The 24,353-nt window shown below is 42.0% G+C and overlaps 1 protein-coding gene across 1 annotated transcript in view; it reads right to left on the minus strand.

The window, feature by feature from the left end:
* The window catches only part of LOC122357265 (LIM and calponin homology domains-containing protein 1-like), a 159,733-nt gene that overhangs the window by 85,404 nt on the left and 49,976 nt on the right, over positions 1-24,353 (minus strand).

A 24,353-nucleotide genomic window follows, 5' to 3' on the forward strand; every position in this document is an offset into this window, starting at 1 on the left:
GGTGGGCCAGAGCAGAACGGACATAGTCTTCCTCCGCTGGGTCCATTTTGGTCAGTCCGTACTGTCAGGACTCAATTCGATGGGACGAAGGGTGAACCAGAGCCAACCGGGTGGGCCGGAAAAGGTGGCCGGGTCAAAAGCGGTCGCTGAGAAGCCTCCCACTGTAGCCATTACCAGCATCCGCCCGCTAGAGGACCGAGATAGGACAAAACGAGAAACTAACAAAATAAAAAGTCAAAAGGCAAAAGACAGCACTAACTAGACTGAAAACAGGACTAAGACTGGAGAAACAAAAACTGAGCAAACTAGCAAACTGGGGTTCAGAGTCAGAATGAAGCTAACATCAAACGACGGACTGACAAAGGACAGAAAACACAAGGAGATTAAGTAGGGAGGATAATTGACAGAAATGGGGTGCAGGAGTGTGAAACAATTAGGGTTAACAAGAGGGGAGGAGTTAACAGCAAAGCACATGGCGAGCTGTCAAAACAAAGGCCATGTGCTCCAGGACAACAAAACACAAGACAAACACAACAGGCCACTGCCAACCCCTGACAGCTTGAGGAAAGCTGCACTGAAAACAGAAACAGATGATGGCAGCAGACTGAAGAAGCTGTGTGTCGGGTGGGTAGGATCACCTGCAATGGCAAGGGCCGTTCATAGCACTTCATGAGAATAGGGGTAAGTGCAACTGGCCAGTAGTCATTGAAACAGGATGGAGATAACTTCTTTGGCACTGGAAAGATCGTCTTGTAAGGGTCCCCCTTTTCCTGAAGAACGGAATCCAGAGGCCCTGGTCGAAGGTCAATGCGTGTTCAGTCTTTTCTTTGCGTCTCTTTAAAAATCACTGATATTTATTAATCTTTTGCGTTTCCAATTGTAGTACTGACCTTATACATAATTTCATCTGACTCCAATCTTTTGTGATTTTAGTTATATTTATTTAAATGTAACTGTTGATCCCTCTAGTTGTGATTAAATTTGGATCATTATTAACTATAATACTTCCTAGTTTCGACTTATCGTTCGTTAGGAGTCAGGTCACTTAGAGACCTTTTTTGGCCAGAACAGACTCACGACACATCTGGGATAGTCCAGGTCTTAGTCAGAGGCTACCCCGTAGATCGCTTACCTTAATGCAGCCATTTCCTCAATAGACTAAAAAAGAGTAATTTTTATGCTTCCCTAAGTAATAGCATGCTAAGCCAGTTTGGTGGCCACAAGTCAAGATCTCAAAAACATGCCCCCGGCTCCATCCATTGATAGTTGATCTGACTCACTCTAGCATGCCAACAATGCGGAAAACCTCAGAAGTCAGTAACCTACTAGGTTATTTCAAACAATATTAGAAGTTAACCAAGATTAATGTTTATTTTGCCAGGCAAGAATGGTTTCCAAATTGGTATAATTCATGGACATTTGCACAACTGATCAGCAGTACAAAAATAACACAAAACAAAATAAAACAAACATAAAAGGTCATTATATCTGGTCTTCAGAAAAGTACATAGTATGTTGTATGGGGACACACACCACACTACGGGCCAATCTGGTTAAAGAATCGCACCTTGTTGTGTTTGTCACTTTCCTTATATACTCAGACCAGACAAAGAGATCACAAATGTAGTTGTAAAAACCTTTTGGTGTTTAGGTTCCCGTGCTTCAGGGTCACACCTGGCTGGAACACTTTCAGAGACCCAATAGGATACTCTCTTTGTTTACTCTCTTTTGAAGTCCTTTTGTTCCTTTGGATATCCCTTCTCAGATTAGTCTTATTGCATTTACAGGTTTTTGATTCAGCTCCATACAGTCTTATCTTTGACAGTGATGGACTTTGTGACCGTTACATCATTGATGCACTGAGGTGTTACTGGAATGTGGCAGCCTGTGAACATACTCCAGCCAGTGGTGCTAAAACAGTCTTGAAGGGTTTCTGATGTTGTTGTATTTTGGAAAGCCTGCATGATTAGAAATCCCCAGCCAAGATGAGAAAAGCATCTGGGTGGGTTGTCTCAAGCTGCTTGTGGTACAGATCATTTAGTGCCTCACTCCTGTTGTTATTGTTGTTGTTGGAGCTAGGAGGGATATATACAGCAGCGAGCAGTATGGCTGTATATTCCTCTGAGAGTTAGAATGGCTGGCACTTAATTGTCATGAATTCCAACAGAGATGAACAGTGTTTGCAGACCAAAACACCATCGTGGCACCACATGTCATTAATGGAAACACAAAGCCCACCGCCGCGGGTCTTACCTCCCTCAACGAGAACTCTGTCCGCTCAATGAGTATGTTAGTGATTCGAGCTGAGCAGGCGCAGTCTGGTATGCTGTTGTTGAGCCATGTTTCCATAAACACAAAAACACAGCAGTATCTTACAGTAGTCTGTATTGAGCGTAGAAGTCTGATACAGTCCAGTTTATTGTTCAAGGAGCTTATATGATGGTGGGGATAGCTGGCTTGTTTGGGTTAGCCACTAGCCTAACCTGGATACCTCTGCATTTACTCTCGCTTTCTCTCACATCGGTGATGTGCAATCTTAAGATTAGATTGAATTGGGTTTAGTTTCCCTACATTAAGGCTATTCGTGGATTTCTGGGTGTCTGCCAGAGAAAAACTGCCCCAACTGAGTCTGGTTTCTCCCAAAGTTTTTTTTTTTCCTCCATTCTGTATGGATGGACTTTTGATTCCTTTCTGTTGTTGCTCTGGCTTGCTTTGTTGGGGACAATTAACTACAAGGCAAATTGATTACAGAGACCGTCTCTGCATTTAATAACAAATTGTTCAATCGCATTATTATACATCCCTATCATTGTATTCTTCTACTTTATACTGTTCAGTGCTTTGATACAATCTGTATTTGTTAAAGCGCTATATAAATAAAAATAATTGATTGATTGAAGACAGTGGTCAGCATGTTAAAGAAGTATGTGTCCGCCAATCAGAAGGATTGGGATGTCAAACTTCCCTAGTAATAATGGCTATCAGGGCCACCCTTCACAGATCTACTGGAGTACCCCATTCGAAATGATGGCAGGGCAACAAATGACACTACCCTTACACCTTCTGTACCAGACCGGTGCCACGAACCTTGTCACTGCCTACACCACTCACCAGTACCTAGAATAGTTGCATCAGCACCTGAAAACAACATATCAGGAACTCAGTGTTGGAGACAAAGTGTGGCATTACAGTTTCAGCCCTACCACGGCGAACACCCCTCATCGAGAGCCAGTCCTGCGATGGGTGCACGGGGACCAAATAAAGAGGGGAAGACCAAACCCACTGACACAGACCAAACTATCACACCTCACAGATGCATTTCCCTAACACGCTAGGGAAACACATAGCTAGGTTTCTCAAACACAACACCTCCTCATTTGCACTACTAGAATTGACCTCTAGTAAGAAGAGTTTCTCCACACATGCAACCATTGTTTGTTGTCCTAACCTCATTCAGTGTCCTTGTGTCCCCCCATGTTTTATGTCAGTGTTTTTTGACACATTTGATTGAAGTGATGTATTTGACGAAATATAATTTAAGACTTTAAGACTTTAAGCCAATAAGACTTTAACACAGTTATTAGATTGTTATAAAAGCCAAAGTTTCTCGTGCTTCATACAAACATGTGCAAGCTCATTTCACATGGTCCTTGTGTCGGACTTCTGACAATTTGTACACAAATCTGACAATTTGTATTATTAGTAGTTGCGTGTGTAATTTCGATATTTTTGTTTGTTTCATGAATGTCTGCAGTAGCCATTATTTGTCATCAGCCAACCTGATTTACCTGTTTCTTTATAAAAAAGGGAAAAAAAAAAAAGGTATATTTGCTTTCATGTTCAGAATGTTGTGCCAGATGTTAACATGTGCTGTTTAGAATTGTGAAGTTTATTGTTTTATTAAGTTTTCTCGTTGTACCCAATCAGTAGATTTGAGTGTCATTGCTGCAGTAGCCATTATTTGTCATCATCAGCCAACTGATTTAAAAAGAAAAAAGATAAACCAGTGTAAACGAATAAGCTCAAAAGGGAATATTTAGAATTAATTATAGCTAGGGGTATACTTAATAATAAATCTTTAGATTATATTTTGTAAATTAACTGTGGCAAATTAACTGCGGCAGAAGATACGCGTTACAATTATTTGATCTGTTTGTCCACCGAGCAGACAATATACAGTAATTATTTATCAATTCTAGGAAAGGTTATTTTCTGGCCAGGGAAGAATAGCTTTCTTCTCTGCAGTACTAGCAGTGATTTAGCATTTAGCAAGGGTCAACATTCAAGTGTCTTTGGGTGCCAGGCAGCACTCCAGAGACAATTAAATGTTAATATAGAGGGATTTAATAAACGGACCTATATACTGACATACAACACTAATACTAACAAAAGACATATACATAAGATACATGAAAGTAAGGAAGAAAGAGAGAGAGGGGAAAGGATGGTAGTATTTCACATCAATTAACTACAACCTAAGTGAGAATCATCAAAGAATCAAATTTCACCTTAAAAGAGGCTCAAACTCAAACACGTGATCCAACCTAGTTATAAAGTTACTTGCATTAGTTTTTGTTGCTGCAAAGAATCCTGATGCGGTAGACAAGAGTTTATGGCTAGGGGTTTTCCTCCTGGTTCCTTTTGAAGGAAGGAAAGTCCTCAGCGAGTAATTAGGATATATTAGAATATTATAATATTAGGATAAATAAGATAGTGAGAAAAAGGGACATATATAGACAACACAAACAAATGAGGTATATTCATAACTGTTTAATAATTGCTTAAAATAAAGAGAATGGCTTTATGTGTGTGCATGATGCGTATTGCAATTGTGTGGCCAGACCACGTCTCTGGTGAATCCATAGGTAAATGCCAGAGGGGTTTGTTACTCTTTGTTGGAATGTTTTTTTTTTTGGAGCTTTGATGCAGGGACTATAAAGATGTAGATATGAGGCCCAGGTCTGTAATTTATAAACAAATGCTAAAAGGCGAAAAAGGGTCCTTTAAGACAATGACCAAATGAGCATCTTGATCTTAGTAAGGCTAGCTACACCAGGATGAAAAGAAATCCATGTGTGAGTGTGTCGATTTCTTCAACCGCTACATAAAGTTGCTATGGACTAAAGGGGATGATCATGTTGATGCAGATGAGAGTGTCCATAATCCATACAGTGGTGATCTTAAGATGAATCCAAAATCCCAGATGCACAGGCAAGCAAAACCATCCATGTACATACATGTTCCTTGTGAAACACCTTCCACAAATGGGAATTCACACAGGTAGATGCTTTAATATATGGCAAGGGCTTCATCAATATGGGTAAACACACTGAAGGACCATGTTTCTCCTCTGAGAAAGGCTTGCACATATGGTATTAGCGCCTCATGCTAAGCCACTAAAGAGTAGGCATCCTATGCCCTGAGGCCCTTTGCAACAAACAATACAAAGCATTAGCATCCAAGCAAACCAAAAGCAAAGCAAGATCAAGCAGGACAATCCTACCTCAGCAGATCCACACTTCCTCTCTGTATACAGGGTTAAATGCCTAGATACCTGCCACTCACCAGTGCCCCTTTACTGGTCAGAAAGAGAAGAGAAACTACAGGGCAAAACATGATAACAGTCTCTCATGACTGTTACATAGCCTTCTTTCACTGGAAGACTTGGCTAGAGAGATTGTCATCAAAACACAAAGAATAATTGACAGGGTCCTAAACAACTCTAGCTGGACCCTTCCACTTACTTGTAGAACAATTTGGCCATGAACCCCATGCCTGCTCTGAACTGTGCTGGATGTGCCTACACCCAGACCATATCTCACACCTGATAATGGGTTGAGCTTAAGCTTATGGTTATAATGGCGTTGCTGTTTAGTCTGGTTTGTTCTCTACACTTTCTTTGACAAGACGGATGAGGTTATGGTGATATTACAAAGTGGGATAAATTATGTGACTGAGATCTGAAATTTTCTGAGAATGAATTTACATTACACATTTGCATTTGCTAGTCATTTTAGTGTCTGCTCTTTCCAAGGAGACCTTTAAAGCTTTCTTCCTAGAGCTATCTCTGCATAGAGTAAATCCAGTACTTTCTTGCCAGAAGCGGTATTGAAGGCAAATCTCGGGTTCAAGTCAGCCAGCGATCCATTGCCGATGTTGAGCTGCTCACGTAGAGATGTACTCAGACTGTACTCCTGAATGACTTGGTAAAATCAGGTGGCATTAAAAGAAAGGAGGCTTTGCAGTAAACTTTGCTTGAAGTAGTCTCAGGAATCTTGAGACTATCATCCAATACATATCCATGTTACTTTCTTGCCTACTTCAAAGTGTTAGCAAGGAGAGCGGCCTTCTCCTGACAAATTAGGAATAAATCATTGATACCAGACACCATGATTCTGAGAAATGTTGGGAGTTAGGAATGCATTAATAAGCTGCCACCTTGGCTAGTTTTCCATCCTGACTCCCACCTCTTTGGACCCTTGATGTGAGCAAGAAAGGTAATGGTATGCTGCATGAAAGTACATTTAGCTTCAGATTAAGTGTAGGCCCTCGCCATCGTGTAGACATTGTAACACCTGGTTGATGGATGGAATAATTCTTGTTTATTGAGTACATTTTAATTATATCACATCAATTTACACTAACTAGACGGCTATCAGCATTTGCGCTTTCCTTGAGACTGATCTGCGAGGCGTAGAATTAAGCTAAAGCAGTTTAATTCAAAGCGGGCAAAAATAAAGATACAAAGGGCAGGCAGGCCAGAACAGACGGAAGGCGGGCAGGCGAGCGGGTGGGCGGGCAGGACAACAACCAGGTAGGGGACATTGGCCCGATCGGACCAAGCGAATTCAAAACCTGGGACTTAAATACACAGGGTAAATTAACGGGATAGCTAGAGACAATGATGCTAGTGCTTTGCAGAGGAAGGCCAGGGCCACAGGAGCACATGCTTGCAGGCGAGAAAGCAATAACAAAAGTGTCAGAGATGTGGCATCTACCCCCTTCCCGGAAGGTGCGTCCTCGCACCCCTAAGGTAACATCAACAGCTCAAAATGACCCAGGGCTGGGGATGCAGGATGCTGGGAGGTTCCAGTGAGGCTGGCCCCAGGAGGGGCAGGCAGACAGGAGTCAGGAGGAACAGATGGAGGAGGAGGCCAGGGAGAGGCGAGAAGGTGGGTGGAGCAGGAGATCCAGGGGCTGGCTATGGTGGTCACAGTGGAGCCATGGAGCATGAGCCATGGAGAGGAACAGCCGCCACGACCCGCCCAGGAGCTGACCCGGCGGCGTGGGCAGGTGGTGAGAGGAAGACTGAGCGGGAGGCGAGAGAGCCGAGCGAGCCAGGGTGGCGTCCCGGGTGGCAACCACGACGGCAGAGGCGGGAAGGACAGGCGGGAGCCAAAGCGACTGGGGACTGAGGTGAAGCCCGGAGGGAAGAGAGGAGCCTGGCAGAGGCCGGTGGGGATGGAGGGCCGGGGTAAGGCGGAGGAATCCGAGGAGCGGCGGATGGTCAGTCGACAGGCAGTGGGCCAGCGGAGCCAGAGGGACAATGGAGCCTGGTGAACTTGACGGACCACGGTGGAGGAGGGCTAGAGAGAAGCGTGGGAGCCGGCGGGTCTACGGGCCGAGATGGAGTCTGGGAGTGGGAGCAGGGCGGCGAGGCGAGGATCCTTCCTCAGTAGGCGATAGAGACCGACAGACCATGGCAAGCTCCAGTTGGTCAGGCGAGGGATGAGCGCGGGGCTGCTGGGATCCATCGGCGTGAAATGTGACCAGAGGTTGGAGGTGGGAAAACTGGGCGCGCACATGGCTGGCAGGCACAGGAACAGGGCCAGAGCCCGCGAGGAACAGTCTCTTGGGTGTGCCGCGCCAGGCAGGCATACCACCAGGACGGCAGGCTGGAACCAGCAGACCTACGGGACGGCTGAAACGGGAACCAGCGGGCTAACGGGGCGGCACAGGCGGAACCAGCGGGCCTAACGGGGCCCGGCTGAGCAGGAACAGGAACTCAGGATGCAGAGAATTGCCCAGTCTAAGTCCAAGTCCCGCATCGTCAGCTCCTCTTGCCAGATCCAGCGGCCCCAGGTGGATGATCAGCTCATCCCCTCAGCTTCCGATGCGCAGTGGGCGGAGCTCCTCCGGCGCTCGGCGTGCATTCGGCTGACTTCACGTGGCCGAGCTCTGTGTTGTCGACTCCACGCACTGGTCTGTGCATGATCAGCTGGGAGTCGGTGGCATCCCGCGGCTCTGTGCCGCTCTCCTCGCTTGAGGGTTCCGTGAGTGCGTCCCAGACTCAGCCGCCAGCATGTCGGTGGGCTCAGACTTGAACTCCGCAACGCGGGGATGATGGGCTGGGTTCTGGATCTGGAGTGGGGCTGGTGTGAATTTGTCCTCCAGTGCCAGCCGTCATTGTGATTTGCAGGACACCCAGCACCCGCTCGATGTATGCGGCGAGGCTCTCACCAGGGACTGTTCCCGGACAGCTGGAGGCTTGATTGAGGTACGATCTTGAGTCCACGCGAGAGTGCGTCTACGCATAAAAGCTGTCCGTTAATGCAGAGTACCGTTTAGAGAGGAGAAGAAATGTCTCTGTATATATTCCTCGAAGAGAGCAATCCCTGCTGTCAGCCGGAGGATGAGGACAGATTGATCCAATCAGCGGGGTAAACATAGTAAACAAAAAAAAATAAAGTCAAAGAGGAAAAACTTTTGAAGTCCGATGCGTACTGTCACGTTTCGCGCTTTTCGTGAGACTGATGCACAGACGTAAAATTAAACTTAAACGGATTTAATAATAGCAAATTCCAAGCGGGCCAAAATCACAAGATGCAAAGGGCAGGCAGAGCCAGAACAGACAGGCAGGCAGGCAAGCAGGACAAAACCAGATAGGAACATTGACCAGTCGGACCAGCTGAGACTCAAAAACACGGGACTTAAATACACAGGGTAAATTAACAAGAGGCATGGCTAGAGGGCAGCCCAGTATAATTAACACAGAGGGAAGGCAGAGGCACAGGGGCACATTTCACGAGATGAAAGCAAAACAAAAGTGTCCAGAGATGTGACAACAGCTTTTTCCCTTTTACCCTCTTTAGCACATACTCCAGTAATCTTTGGAATGTGGCAGCGGCATTTTTAAACCAACGGAAAGCGTCGAATTCAAATAGAAGCTACAGGATTTCACAAACTATCTTACCAGTAACCATCTTAAGGTCCAATGTTGAGGGATACTTGGCAGCTCCATGCAGAGACTCCAACATTTCTAGGACCTGAGGCATTGAGTATGCATCAAAGTGAGTCTTGGCATTGAAGTTCACGATAATCAATGCATAACCTAAAGCTGTGTCCTTCTTGCTAGGATGACTACTACTGGAAACCTTACATGTGGTGAAACTAGTGGTTGTATGATTTCCCTTTCGTAAGAGTTCAGCAATTTCATACGTCTACCAATGATGATGCTGTATCTATAAAGCTGATCTGTATGCCTTCTTCCTCACTGGAACCTCCTAAATCGGTAGTTATGATGTAGTAGTTATGAGTGCATTTATATGATGCAGTTATTCATTTGTATGCCCCAATGTCTTGTGTGAACCTTTGGTGGGCCAGCTGGACAATAAATACCTTCCAATTCCTTCTTATATGGCTTTGATTAATTTACCTGGCTCTTTGTACAACCTGTTGAATGGGTTATAAGAAGCAGTTCTGTAACTGCTGCAGTTGGAACAGCCAGATAGAAATGCACAGAAAATGTATACTGAGAGAAATGGAAACACATGATCAGTCTGGTCATTTCCAGGCTGTAAAGCCTATACTGAGGCTTTTTTAAATCAAAGCACAACTCCTGCCTTTACATTAAAAAATCCATACCTAGAGATAACTGGCACATGAACAGATATCTACATCCTCAAGATGAATATTGTCAGCAAGCCAGCCACGGCTGGATCTCCACATAGCCACTACACTTGCTTTCAATGGCTTTGTGTCTCAGGCCGTGTGCCAGCATGGAAAACTTTTGCTTGAGATCACACCATTCACCCTAGCTCAATTGTTTCCAAAGAGATTCCTACATAAGCGTCAAAGTGGCTCCAGTATCTACCATTTTTAAGAACAGAACCTCCTTGAAGCTGTACTTTTAGTTATATGTTTTGCTAGAGGTTCATGTGAACTAAAGATCTTTTCCTTCTGCTCATCACCATATTGACTTGATTCAATACCTCTTTGCTTCATTAAAATCCTGTTCAGTTTGAGTACCTATTCAAACTAATTCCTCCACACTAGATTGCTTTATCTCATGCTCAAACTTGCTAGTCGGGGTTACAGTTTGAAGTATGGCTTGAACTATATCATACTTCTGACATCTCTCATTTCCATCTTAAGACACAATGCACAGTAATAAAATGCAAAGTCTCCTATACCTTCCATTTGCCCATGCTTTTTCTACTCTCCAAAGAGTTTCGTTGATGCACATCCTCTTAATCTTCATAAGAAATGAACAAAGGAAACAACTCCTTGAATTGTCTCTATCCATGCATTTTTTCTCTCTGCCTGCCACAATCATGTGCAGTCCCTTCACCACTGAGCGTAGGGGCAGCCAGTATCTCACTGACAATCATTGAGTGGGCGGACAGCAAAGCCTTCTCGCTTAACCTTCTATGAAGACAATAGGATCTTTGTCTTGACAGTCACCAAAGCAGAGGAATCCATCTTAAATGGAGGTTATATGCTGAACTTGAGTTTCGAGAAAAAGTTAATTGGTGTTATGGTACATTATAAGTTTGATCTTGAGATTTGGATCTAGATGATACGGGAGTAGACATAGAAGGAACCAAAGCCTTTAACTTGCTTTCGATCTGTACATCTCTCGTCTTTTTAGGCAGTCTATCACTGATTGCCCCAGATCCTGCATGGCTACTTCTATTTCCTCTCCAATTCATTCCACATTTTACTTCTCATGTGATACAGGCAGTCCTACATTGTCTGGCATCTAGTCTGGATTCCCTGTTTGAGCACCCACTCTATAACAACCACTCCTGACACACAAGAAAGCTTAGGCTATAAGCTCTTTTTGGGAGGATTCAAAAGTGTCCATGATCTGATGGAAGTCCAGCAAGGCCACAGTTCTTTGGTAGTTTGGCATGGCTGTGCTGCAGAACTGAGGTCTGCGAAACTTTGTCCTGTGTTGCATTCCTCTTGTGATGCCGTCTGGTTGTAGTAGACTTTCTGTTGCACAGGTTCTTGAAGTTATTCATTTGATAGGTTGTTAGTGAGTAACAGAGGACTGAGGTGATGTTCTGTGGTACCTCAGTGTTTGTACATCAACTTTGGCCATGAGAGACTTACTAGTTCTGTGTGGTTGTTGAACCTTGTCACCGAGTTGCTCTTGGGAGTCAGACAATAAACTTTAGATGTCTGGTTAAGTTTCCCAGTTGTTCTTATCTTTTGGTTTCTTGAGAAAGCGTGACTGGTCCTATTGTTTCAGCCCAGTTATACTGGTAGATGTCATGGACATGGGGTCACATACTTTGTCCCCTTGATGTAGATCTCTGGTGAGGGGATGAGTGCAGGGGCTGCTGGGATCCATTGATGGTGTGTGGCGAGGGGTGGGAGGGGTGGGTTGTAGCAGGCGGCGCACAAGCGCGCGGGCACTGGAGGGAGCAGCGCAGGGCAGGCGGCCATCTTGTGCAGTGGATCAGGGCAGGCAGCCATCTTGTGCAGTGTATCAGGGCAGATGGCCATCTTGGGGGCCGGCGCTGGGCGAGGCAACAATACAGGAGTTGATGCGGTTGTCCTCTTCCTCCCCTCAATACCCAGAGTGAGCAGCTGACCCCACAGTCACTAAAGCAAATTCTACAAACTTTGCAAGTGGCTCACGCTGGACCCTCTCAAACAAGTTTCGTCTTGGTGGCTGATTTATTCCCTCTTGAAACAACTCCATCAACAAAACCAGTCAGTGAAAGTCTGAGAAATTAAGCCAGGTCCAACGATATTCCTGGGTGTAATCCTCAAAGTGTTCGGTGCCCTGCTTGAGGTTAGTAGAGATATTGCAGCGCCTACCTGGCCATGGGTCAGGTGAAAAGCCCCTGTATCCTGGTGTGAGGTTGCATTCTGTCATGGATTGGGGGTCTAGGCGTGCGGATCCATTTGCAGGCTTTTATTGAGCAAGGCATAGTCAAGCAGGCAGGCGTCCGTCCACACAGCAAACAGGTGTATCAGAGCAGAGAGCAACAACAAATCCAAAAACAGGCAGAGAAATTCGGGTCAGGCAGCAAACAATCAGAATATCAAAAGACAAGCAGGGTCAAAACCAAGGAATCTAAGACTCTGGAAACACAAGGAAACTCGGGGAAACAACAATAGTACAATGCAACCTGCAGGTAGAGGGGCCTACAACAGTATTTATAGTCCTTTAACAGGTGGTAGCAGCAGAGGTGATCACAACATTTGGGAAATGGGTGTCACCATGTCATCGGGGCTCAGTTCTGCTTCTAGCTGAGCAGAGGCAGCTGTATCCGGGATCTCGTATCCTTTCGGTCATGAGCCAAAGCTCACTTTGGCCGCAGGAGTGAGTGGGCCCCGGCCGATGAAATCGAGAGTTTTGCCTTGCGGCTCAGCTCCTTCTTCACCCCGACAGACCAGTACAGCGACCGCATTTACTGCAGAAGCTGGACCGATCTATCGATCTCGTTCCATCCTCCCTCACTCTCGTGGACAAGACCCCCCCAAGATACTTAAACTCCTCCACCTGAGGCAAGAACTCCCCCACCAACCTGAAGAGGACAAGCCACCCTTGACCGGAGTGAGAGCCATGGCCTCAGACTTGGAGGTGCTGATTCTCATCCCAGCAGCTTCATTCAGCTGCAAACTGCCCCACTGCACACTGCTCCGGTCTTGGCCCAGATGCAGCCAACAGGACAGCATCATCCATAAAAGGCAGAGCGATGTCCTTTGGTCACCAAACGGACCCCCTCCCGGCCTCAGCTGTGCCTAAAAATCCTGTCCATAAAAAATAATGACAAAAGGGCAGCCATGCCGAGGTTCAGCATGCACAGAACAAGTCTGACTTACTGCCGGCAATGCAAACCAAGCTCCTGCGCTGCTCATGCAGGAACCGGACAGCCCATAACAATGGGCCCCTTCCCCATATTCCCAGAGCACCCCTACAGGACACCGTGAGGAACCGGGACCCGAATGCCTTCTCCAAATCCACAAAACACATGTGGGACTGGTTGAGCAAACTCCAGGAACCCTCCAGTATCTTGAAGAGGGTATAAAGCTGGTCAGTGTACCCACATCCAGGGCAGAAACCACGCATTGTTCCACTTGAAGCTGGGTTAGACTGTCAGATGAATAATCATCTCCAGTACCCTGGCACCTGAACTTTGTGTGTGACCCCTATGGTTGGGCACACACTCCCGGTCCCAGAGAAGCTTCTTCAACAGCCTCCAAGTGACCTCAGAAGTCAGGGTGATGGTGTTCCGAGTCCCTATCGAGGACTGGCCATTGTTAGCAGGATTGAGGGAGATCCTCAAAGTATTCCTTCCTCCACCCGACAATGTCCAAGTGTCCAAGACATGCAGCCAGAGATCAGATGATACAACCACAAAAGTTACGCCCTAGGGTTGTCCTGGTGCCACATGTACTGGTGGACACCCTATGTGAAAGAACATGGTGTTGACCGTTATGGAAAGACCGTGACTAGCATAGAATTCCAACAACCACTCTGGTTTTTGCCAGATATGGAGGCGTTCCTCCCAATCCCGTCCCTCAGGTGTTGCTAGCATCACCAGCGTGAAGCGTTGAAGTCCCCAGCAGGACAATTGAGTCCCCAGATGGAGCACTCCAGCACTCCACTCAAGGACTCCAAGAAGGCTGTGTACTCTGCACCACATTTGGTCTGTAGGCACAAATGACAGTCAGAGTCCTCCTCAACCTGAAATCACAGGGGAGGTGACCCTCTCATTCACCAGGGTAAACTACAACACATGGCAGCTAAGCTGGGGTGCTATAAGCAAGCCCACACCAGCCCGTCGCCTCTCACTGCTCGGGCAACACCAGAGTAGTAGAAGAGTCCAGCCCCTTTTGAGAGATGGGTTCCAGAGCCCAAGCTGTGTGTGTGGAGGTGAGCTTCACTATCTCTGGCCGGTACCTCTCTACCTCCACCCAACAACTCAGGCTCCACTTCCCCCAGAGAGGTGACATTCCATGTCCCTAAAACCAGATTCTGTTTCGAGGGTTGAGTTACAGGACCCAACTTTTCGGTTACCGCCCTTAAAGCCACAAGGCACCGGCCTTCTGGTCCCTCCTGCAGGTGCTGAGCCACGGGAGGATGGTCCCACGCCGTTGTTTCGGAGCTGGGCCTGGCCACCAGCGCTCGTGTGCCAGCCCCAGCCCCAGCCCCCAAGCCTGGCTCCATGGTGTAGCCCCATCTACGCCCGTGCCGGGTGCTGCTCTTTGGACTGCTCTTTGTCTGGCTTGTCACCTAGAACCTGTTTGCCTTAGGAGACCCTACCAGGAGCGCCTGGCAGCGGACAACCTAGCTCCTCCACCACGTTAAGGTAGCCTAGGGAGAGATAGTGTTAACAAATCTACATTCTGGTGTAAGCAGCATATAAAAAGGTATAAAAAGGACAGTAGTATACAGTTCATTTTCCAGTAAAGTCAGTTCTGTCAGGATCATTTACCAAAAATATGTTCCCAATAATGCAGCTACAGCTTAAGAACAATCCTGTTCCAAAACAAGCAACTCTGGGACAAGAAGTTTGTTCCCGACAATTACAACTATAACTAAGAACAATCATGTTCATATACAAGAGCTTAAGAACAAGCATGTTTCAATACAACTACACAGAACAAGTGTGTTTGATACTGAAATAGAATAATGCTGAAATGAAGGCTGAATCTGAAACTGTTGCCTTTGGAGGACACATTTGGCGGAAGGAGGCAATAAAACAATGCTCTAAAAATTTTACTTTTACTTTCTGCCTCCTGAGACACCTTTACTGGTTGATAATAATGGCAGAATAGATATCTTCTTATCCCCTTTAATACCCCACAATCCAGGGTAGTTAGTCAAAATACAGATGGTGTCTGAAGTTATTCTAGTGAGAAATCAAGTATTAGTAATTAAATATCACATATCAATAAAGCATTCCTATTTGATCTATACCATTGAATTGTTAAGCTGCCTCAGAAGCATTTCATTACCTTCAAGTACAACAATTTGCAAAGTCTTTGGCTGAAAAGCAGCTATTTAGCATGTCGGCAGCCAAGGTTTTTTCAAATGGAGAAGGGCTGCAACAAAAATGGTTCTATTTGCACCATGGTTGTTATTCCTGCTCCTTTGTGTTGTAAGTACTATGAAATAAAAAGGCAACTTGACTAGGTTAGAAGAGAACATAAGACACATTTTTATGTTAACATGTCAATCTCATGTTAATCTTGAGTAAATATAAGTGTAGTCTTCGGTTTAATCAGATTCATAAAAAAATACAAAACTTACAATTCCCCCGAAAACAGACAAAGCTCCTTCTCAGTTTGCTGGGTGCACCATATATAACAATCCAAATCTTAACAGTGTAAACAAACTCAGAAAACATAAAATGGTATTGTATCCCCTTTAAGCACAGCATATTGCATCGTGCGTAATGACAGTAACATAGAATAACACTGCCATCTAAAAAATAAACAAACCTAAGCAACACACATAGCCATAGCAACATAGATGTTGCCAATAACCTGAAGAGCATTAAAATAAACTTACTGTAGGTTGTGAAGACATTTGAGAGAATGAAACATAGCAGCTTTGTTGAAGATGCTTGATCTCTTGATATCCTTCATGGGGATGAAGTTCCCATCTGAATTTGTTCTTGAGTCGGTCACACCATGAGTCCATTTCCAATAATGCAGTAATGCATGAAGTAATGCTAACTTCTGCAAAATCAGGCAGCTTATGATCAATTCCACATATTCAAGTTGAATGCATTGGAGTGAGTCTATGGGGAAATGAATTCTCGCTAAATTCCCATTTTCTAGTGTTGATGGCGTTTTGCCTCCCAGAATTTTGCCTGCCATATTATGTTTGAGTTTAGTTAATTGAGCAATCACGAAAACTGCTGATAATATCTTATATAGATGCTTTGATAAGTATAGATGAGGCTCAGCTGAGAATCAGCTGATGTAAGCACCAACTAACATTACCTGCCTGATCTTTATAGATCTTGATCTTACTAGATTCTTTGATCTAGTTTATGTCTCCCAGCAGTTACATTAGATTTAGATTATCTGTGTCCTGGTTTGCCTGCATAATTAGGTTTGTGAGTAGATTACAATAAATTCTGGACTATAAGCACGCTACTTTTTGCATGGGTTTTGAACCATGTTGGCTCATACAAAGTCACGGCTATTCTGCAGATTTTTCCACGTAGGCGCTCTAACCGGAATTAGAATCAAAACTAAGACAAAATAAATGCAAAGAAAGAATAAAGCTAGTTCAAGAAGAATACGCTAGTTCAAGAAAAGAATCGCTTTAGTTCCTCTTTGCATGAGATATAAGTCGGTATATGACAGCAGATATGACCACGGAAGCGAGACTGATGGAGACAGATGTGATGAAAGCGCTGCTGAGTTTGTTCAACTCCGACACTGAAGAGAAGCGACCGTGGGTTTCAGCGGAGATGGTTAAGGTGGCGTTGATTTCACACACAGGAGAAATGAAGATAAATACTGTAAATGCAGTTATTTTCTCTTGGTTCTGTCCCGTTTTAATCAGCAAAGTTGCTGCCGTGTTCAAAATACAGGTTAGGAAAGGATCTATTTAGGTACATGCATGTACATTTACAATTCAAAATCGTTCTGTTCCTGTATTAAATATCTAATCTAAAAACATACATATCTGGCTTGTAACTTTTTAAATAGAGCAGATCACGGCCTGTATGCAAGTGCGACTTGTTTATTTTTAATTTTTATTTTTTTAAAATAAAAATGAGTGCAGTTTATATGCAGATCGCTTTATAGTCCAGAATTCTGGTAATCATTTTTGTTTGAACAGTTGATGGTTTGTGGAAGACCTTTTCTTTTTAGTTTTGTGAAACACTCTGTTGAAATCTCTCTTTTCATTGTGTTCTATGTAGCAGTGGCGATAAAGATAACTAACCACAAAAAATCACTTCATGCATCATTAACCAGCTTGACCTGTTGTAAATCACTTTTATTCAATTGAATTGAAATTGAATTTTTATTCATCTGAACATGTAAATGTTGTTATTTTAATATTTGTGCAAAAGTGCATAGTGCTGCTACATTTATTTGTTGTGTGTTGGTTTTTGGATTTCAGTCTGTTCATCAGTATGTAGCAATGCCATGATAATATTTAAGTACCCCAATTATGTACTTTTGAAAATGACCTTTCATGCAAGTATGTAACAGCTCCAAGTGAATCTGAAAGTGCTTTTGCGTATATGGGAGTTATGTCTCTCAAAGAAATAGTTAACTTGGAATCATTAAAATGAGATATTTTTAAAACAAATCCCAAACTGAAACTTTCATCTTGTTAGCACATTTCACAACACTTGGCACATTAATATATTTGCCTTCCTACTTATTAGTCTTTTTGCGTTGGTCTGAATAAAAATTAAAATTCATTCTTTACCAATAGGTGCTGTCTTTTAGAGCTATAAAACAGCAGTTTCTCTTGTAACACTATACACAAAGTTGCACTGCGCTCACAAGCACTGTTTTATCAGAGGTTACAAGCATGATGCAAACCAATGACTGCAGATTAGCATAATTTTTGGAGTCATTGAACAAGTAATTAAAATAAAATTAAAATTAAATATTTTTGACCCTCCTGCATGTCAACCTATTGTTTGGGTACTCCCAAAACTAAAATATAGACCTTTCATAACCCATAATGAGGGGCACAGTATATAAGTCATAGCAGCCATACAAACCATAAACTACAATGGTTAAAACAATAGCGAAGGCAAAGTGAGATGACATATACAGCAATCTCAACAGATTTTGTGAGAAATCATAATAATATATTGATTGGTTTTAATGAGGAGTTTAATGTTTTCCACTAGAAACTAAATTATATGGAAACATTTATAGGACTTCACTATTCAAGTCACTTATTGTATATGTAACAAATTAGAGAAAACATCAGTGTTTTAAACGTATGGGCGTACACATACAAGCATGCACCTACACATAATCTCTGTGTAATGAATGGTTGATCTTACTTGTTAGAGCGTGCAGAGGTATCTTGTAGATTTCCAAGATCAGAATAGCTGAGGAAGCTCTTCAAATCTAACTCCAAACAACCCTTCAGGAAGAGAGCGCCACATTATCCTAAGCACACATAAACACACATGTGAGTGAGATCCTGCATAAGACTAACTTCACACATACATTAAGAAGTTGAAGGGAGGCAGAACTGACATCTTCGGTTTAAATCATCCACTGCTTGTTTCTCTCTCTCTTTCTCACTCTTTCTGCAAGTGTAAAAAACTTTACTCTACCTCAGGTGCAGGACTGCCTTTCTCTCCTTCAGGTGGCTCTGTGCCTTTTGTTGAAACATACAACCTGATCTTTGTTACTTTGCTACTCTCTGGTTCCCAGCTCCAATGAAAGGCCCTGATTCCTCCCTTTAGTTTTCACTCTCTCTCTCTCTCGGACCTGGAAGGGTGGCACAGTTTCCTTCCACTGCCCCTAGTGATTATTTGTTCCTTTGTTGTTTTTGAAGGGACACAACTTTTTATCCTACGCCCATGTGTGAAAGTAAGAGAGTGAGAAAGAGAGAGAGAAAGAGACAGTGCCCTCCCCTAGAACTAAGACCGGCCCCTTCTGACAGTACACAATAATAACATACAAATGACAAAGCAATATTTCTATGTTGTTGTACTAAAGAAGTCTGCAGTACTGCTCATTAGTTTGAGTGAAGATTTCCAGCTGAGAACATGATCATTTGATTTAATTAACTTCTCATATACTCAGTTTAGCGGGACTCAAGTTCTGAAAAAAAAAAACATTTATATATGTCTAATATATGTGTTTTAAACTTTACATTTTTAATTATATATAAAAAATAAAATTATTTTTTTAAATACATTATTTTATTTTATCAATATAACTTAAGAAAGGGCAAATTATATTAACTGTGAAATACCACCCCTGCTGACCAGGAGGTCATGGTGCCAGAACAGCTGATTACAAGATTTTCCAACTTCTGTTAGGTTCTGTACAAAAGAGACATGTTTGCATCTCTTTCATTTCACTTCTTTTCCCCAACAGAAAGAGTAAAAGACTTGAAAATGTTGACATTTAAAAACATCAGGCAGACCCACTGATTAATGGACACAGATCCCTGCACTACTAAGCCTTGTAATTACTGTCTTTAGGTTCTAGGAATTATTTAATTTATTCATTCATTCAAGATGTGTATTTGTGTGACTGTTGCAGAAAATTCAACTTCAATTTCTGTTCTGTCATGTGTACATGATTTGTGGTGTGATTGGACCACAGCTGATAGGCACGTATTCCATTGTTAGTGGAACATAGTCTAGAAAGAAATATTTTATTAATTATTAGCCAATATTTCCTATTTCAACCATATTCTTTGAAGGCGAAGAGCACAGGTGTGGTTATGCATGCCCTAGACTCGTGGTGTGAAGCGGTATTGGAGCAGAACCAGAAGCGATTGCTCTGGCCTTTGGAAAAAATGCTAAATTTCACATGCTCCGCTTTGCACATGTCCTGACACACACAGACACACATAAAAGCAGGCTTCGGACAGGCTTTTTTTAACCCAACCACATTTTTATTATTTAACTTAACTGAATAGAGTGCAAGGTTGTAAGATCAACTACAATTCATCAAAATCAATTCAGAAGAAAATTTACCTATATCACAGCACTCTGTTGAGAAAGCACTGGAGAAAAGGATGGCGGCTCTGGAATATCAGGCTCTGTTATTGCTTTCACATTTGGACTTAAAAAGATAGAGACTATGGGACTGGTTCAAATATTTCTAATGTATTCCCTAATATATTAATAAACAAACCACAGCTGGTCAAATGAGTCCTTACTAGAACTGGAAGTATGCACTGCTAGCTCCCTATCAAACATCTAAAAATACCAAAATACTTGATCAAGCTCTTATAACATTTATAGTCCTGCACATCCGCTGCTTTCTCAAAACTCTCCGATTATAATCGATTTGATTACAAGTCTTCATATATTAAAAATATGTTTAATCTCATCCAGTATTAATTACCATCATTCTATTTTTTCTATTTGATACTGTTCAGTGCTTTGATACAATCTGTATTATTGAAAGCATTATATAAATAAAAGTGACTGATTGATAGATTAACATCATTTATATATTATTAAATTGGACAATCAAATTAAATATTTGACCATTTTAAATAACAAATAATGTAAAAATGTCTTTTATGAAAACTATTATTATTGATGTTGTAGTCCCTTCAGCAACTGTTTAGCATTGAATGATAAACCATGCTAAATAGTTGCTGTAGCATTACAATTTGCATTCACTGGCATGTGCTAGGCAGATTTATCCATTAGATGAAAATAGCAATATCAGATAGTGAGGTGCAAAGTATACCACAAGAAATGTTTCCCACTGATCCAATCAGTTTTGCATTGAGAATGGAGATATTAGGCTGATGTAGCTTTCAAGTGGTAGTTAAGAGCATTATATTACATTTCTTCAGAAAGCTCAAAAATGTGATGAATTGCATGGACACATGCAGTGAACATGTGAGTGCCAGTGATTAATTTAATAATAAATAAAACTGCAGATACAGATTGTGTAATGCTAGTCATGTTCTGAGTTATGCACAGAATTCCTCTTTATGTTCCTTCACCTCCAATCATACAGCCTCACCAAGAAAAACAGCCAGCTCATACACACTGCACTGACACCTGCTTTACAAAACGAACTGGTGAGCAGACATAATGTTGCTTGTGGAGAAAACAGGCAAAATAAAAGAAGCAGACTGCTGGAAGTAGGTAGTGGATAGGGGATGCAGAACAAGACAATCTTATAAAATAATTAAGTGACATTTTTCATCTAATTTCTGTTTTGAACATAACCTATGCAAAAAAAATGTGTTACCTACATAAACAAATATGTGCAAAATTTATACATTTATTGTATCTGAACTTTAAATTCAATCTTTGAAAATCTCTCGAACTACAGATTATTTACTCAATTATGATTAATAACTGACTGAGCACATTTAGCTGTTAAACCTTGATAAACTCCCTAAAAACATTACAGGTCTGCACTTCAGAGTGGCCTCCTTCTCTATCTCGAGCTTTTACGATTAAAAACTAAAACATTTACCCTATTACGGCAGTTTGTTCCAAAATTAACATCAGCCAAAACTCAGAGCCCCTAACTGTAGACTGAATAGCAAGCTTGAAGACAGAGACTAAAAGTCCTACAAACCAAAAAACAGGGGAAAAGGAAGGGGGTGTTAACATGTTTTATTGATACTGGGAGATAACAGCGTGTTTGTGTGAATTTATGACAATGGTGATTGTGAGCTAGCTACAAGTGCCAAGAAGACACCATTTATTTTTAAAAGACGACCGACCAATTTTTATGAAAGTGCAATGATTGCAACAATTAAGGTTGTAGTGTTTTGTTTTAAAACAACATGAGAAAACATCATTTGGCTGCATTGCATAATATTCTTTAAAACTAAAATCTTAAAAATGGATTTAAGGCAACTGCCATCAATGAATATTTGAATTTTAAATAAATTATTATTTTATACCTTTTGAGAGTTTAATATATTATATTACAGATAAATTCATTGATCATTACCTGATGTCAGTGTTATATTGGCTTTCAGAGGAGTTTGTTTACATTTTCAACCAATAACCAGTTTCATGAGATCAGTGTTTGTAGCAAAAAGTCAAAATGTGTAGCTGTATAAAATAGCACAAGTTGACGAAAGTTTACAAAAGATTTTTACTAATAACCATGAGAAGCCATGCAACACACACACACATACCATAAATAAGACCAAACTGTGAAAAAAAGAAACTCAGGGCTTAAAGACACAGACTAGATAATTAATAGGAACTCCAACAAGTGTGCATTAATCAGAAGCTGAGCAGTCCTGGAGGGCCAAAGGTGGAGCAGTGACTCTTGCGAGTCAGGAGAGTCTATCTGGGCACTTCATCTGCTGCGGCAGGCTCTGGCTGATTGTTTCATCACATGTTGCTCTATGGCAATTTCAGTGAACTCATCCTACATAATCGTCTAAACAAAGGCCACAATGAAAAATTAAATGATTCGTCCTCACAGTCCCAGGCAGGAGTCATATTGGAGAGACTGTTCAAATCTTTTTTTTTTCTCTTTGAATTGGTTTCTGTAATATTTGTATAGCAATACAACAAAACATTTTTGAGGCTTGTTTTGATTCTGTATCGTCATCTTCCATTTTTATATTCTATATCAGCTATGGCCACTAGTGTAAAACACTAATTATTGGCCATTATAATTGATTAGTCAGAGGTTCTGAATTATTTGCACTCCTTAACTAGAATATAATATTTAAGCAATATAGCACAAAAAAACTGCTGGGAATTCTGAAAAAAGTTCAGCAGAAAAGCAGAATTAACCGACTGACAGGGTATCAGTGTTATTATCAAAGAAGTTTAAAAGTCCCCAACTTTTTAAAGCATAAAAGATATTCCAGCATAATCCATTGCACAATTGTTTGTTAAGACATAGCAAGCCAAGCAGAGAGTTGGATAGAGAAGATTTGAGAATGCTGCAATGTAATTAACCATATCTGTTATTAGGAGTTGTGGCGCTGATTAGTAAACAGGGAAGATAAGACCCAATCTAACAAGAGGAAGAGGGTGAGTGATGGAGAGAAAAGGATATGGCCCAGCCAAGCTAAACTCATTCAAAACACAAAATTCTAGACACTGAAGTAATTAACACCTATTGTTTTCCTCATTTGTTTTTTTCTTCTAGCTATCGCGACAAACCTTTTATTACACCTGCTTTCATCCAAGAAGTCCTTAGAGTAATGGTGAGGTGCCTCCCTGAGGGCATAGCTCCAAAACACTGCAGGTAATCTTGCACTTGTTCCTAATTATTTATGGGTGGCCATGGGCTTTTGTGCAGAGAGACAAAGCAAAAAAGAGCACTAAAAATAACAATGATTGCACTCTACTCCCTTTGGTATGTAGCCTAATGTAATTACTTTCCATCTGTATGTATGACCATATGCTCCTACATATGTACCTACATGTTATTCACTGTTTGTGTGAATAAAAACCCTGTCTGACAGTGAATTGCTCTGTCATTTTTCTGCAAAAAAACAGGGTAAAATGTCCATTTAATGGAAAAAGTACTTTATTCCATCAAATCCAGGAGCTTTGGGTGGTAAAGAGTGCTTAAAGCAGGCTGTGTTAGACAAATCTTTGGGGTTGTTCTGAAGATAAAGAAGTTTCTGTTTACACAGATCTGCACAAGTCAAATGTGATAGGAACAGAGTCAGGGAAAGATGTATGATTTCAAACAGACCAGGTGGACGTAGATAAAGACCGGATGGGAACTCAGTCACGAAAGGAGTTGAATCTACACTCAAAAAACTGCGTGCCACAAAAACAAAACCATTTCCAATAACTGATGAAAAAGTACGCCATTTTGCTATATCTAGTAATGTTGAGGCATCTGTGATTGAAAGCGGTACAGTTGTTCTCTTTAAAATAAGATGTCGCGATTTTTAGCAGCCATCAACTGAAAGCTGTGTATGACATTTTACAAGATCTTATCCTAGATATAATACAAGCTCAAAATCACAAAAGCATTAAAAATCGACCACTGAATGGATTACCGAGTGCAGTGTAGGACACTTACCTGTAGCACACATACGGCTATTCCAGAGTGAACATGTTCAATCTCAAAGTTCTCAAAAGATTGGTTTTGGTTATGCACAAAATGTGGTTTCTCTTGGAGAACAAATAAAAGATAGTAAATACATGTAATTATATGAGATACTCTATAAGAACTCTATATAAAACTATATAATTGTCTAAGGTAATAGTGAACTACAAACTAAACAAGACCTTCTTGTGGTACTTAGGCACATAAGGCAGCTTTATTAAACAAACCGGAGCTACTGCTGCTGCTTGCGGTTGTCAAAATAACACTGTGCACCCTGTACTGGGTACTCCTCAGGTGCTCCACGCATGTAATGCCGATCAGGGACTGAGTCAATGTTTACCAGTACACAACCAAGTGATACTTTATACAAATAAATTATAATCTTTGATTGCAATCAATTCAGATGATGTATCAAATGC

The sequence above is a fragment of the Puntigrus tetrazona genome, chromosome 14 (genome assembly GCF_018831695.1).
Source record: "Puntigrus tetrazona isolate hp1 chromosome 14, ASM1883169v1, whole genome shotgun sequence".
Taxonomy (NCBI): domain Eukaryota; kingdom Metazoa; phylum Chordata; class Actinopteri; order Cypriniformes; family Cyprinidae; genus Puntigrus; species Puntigrus tetrazona.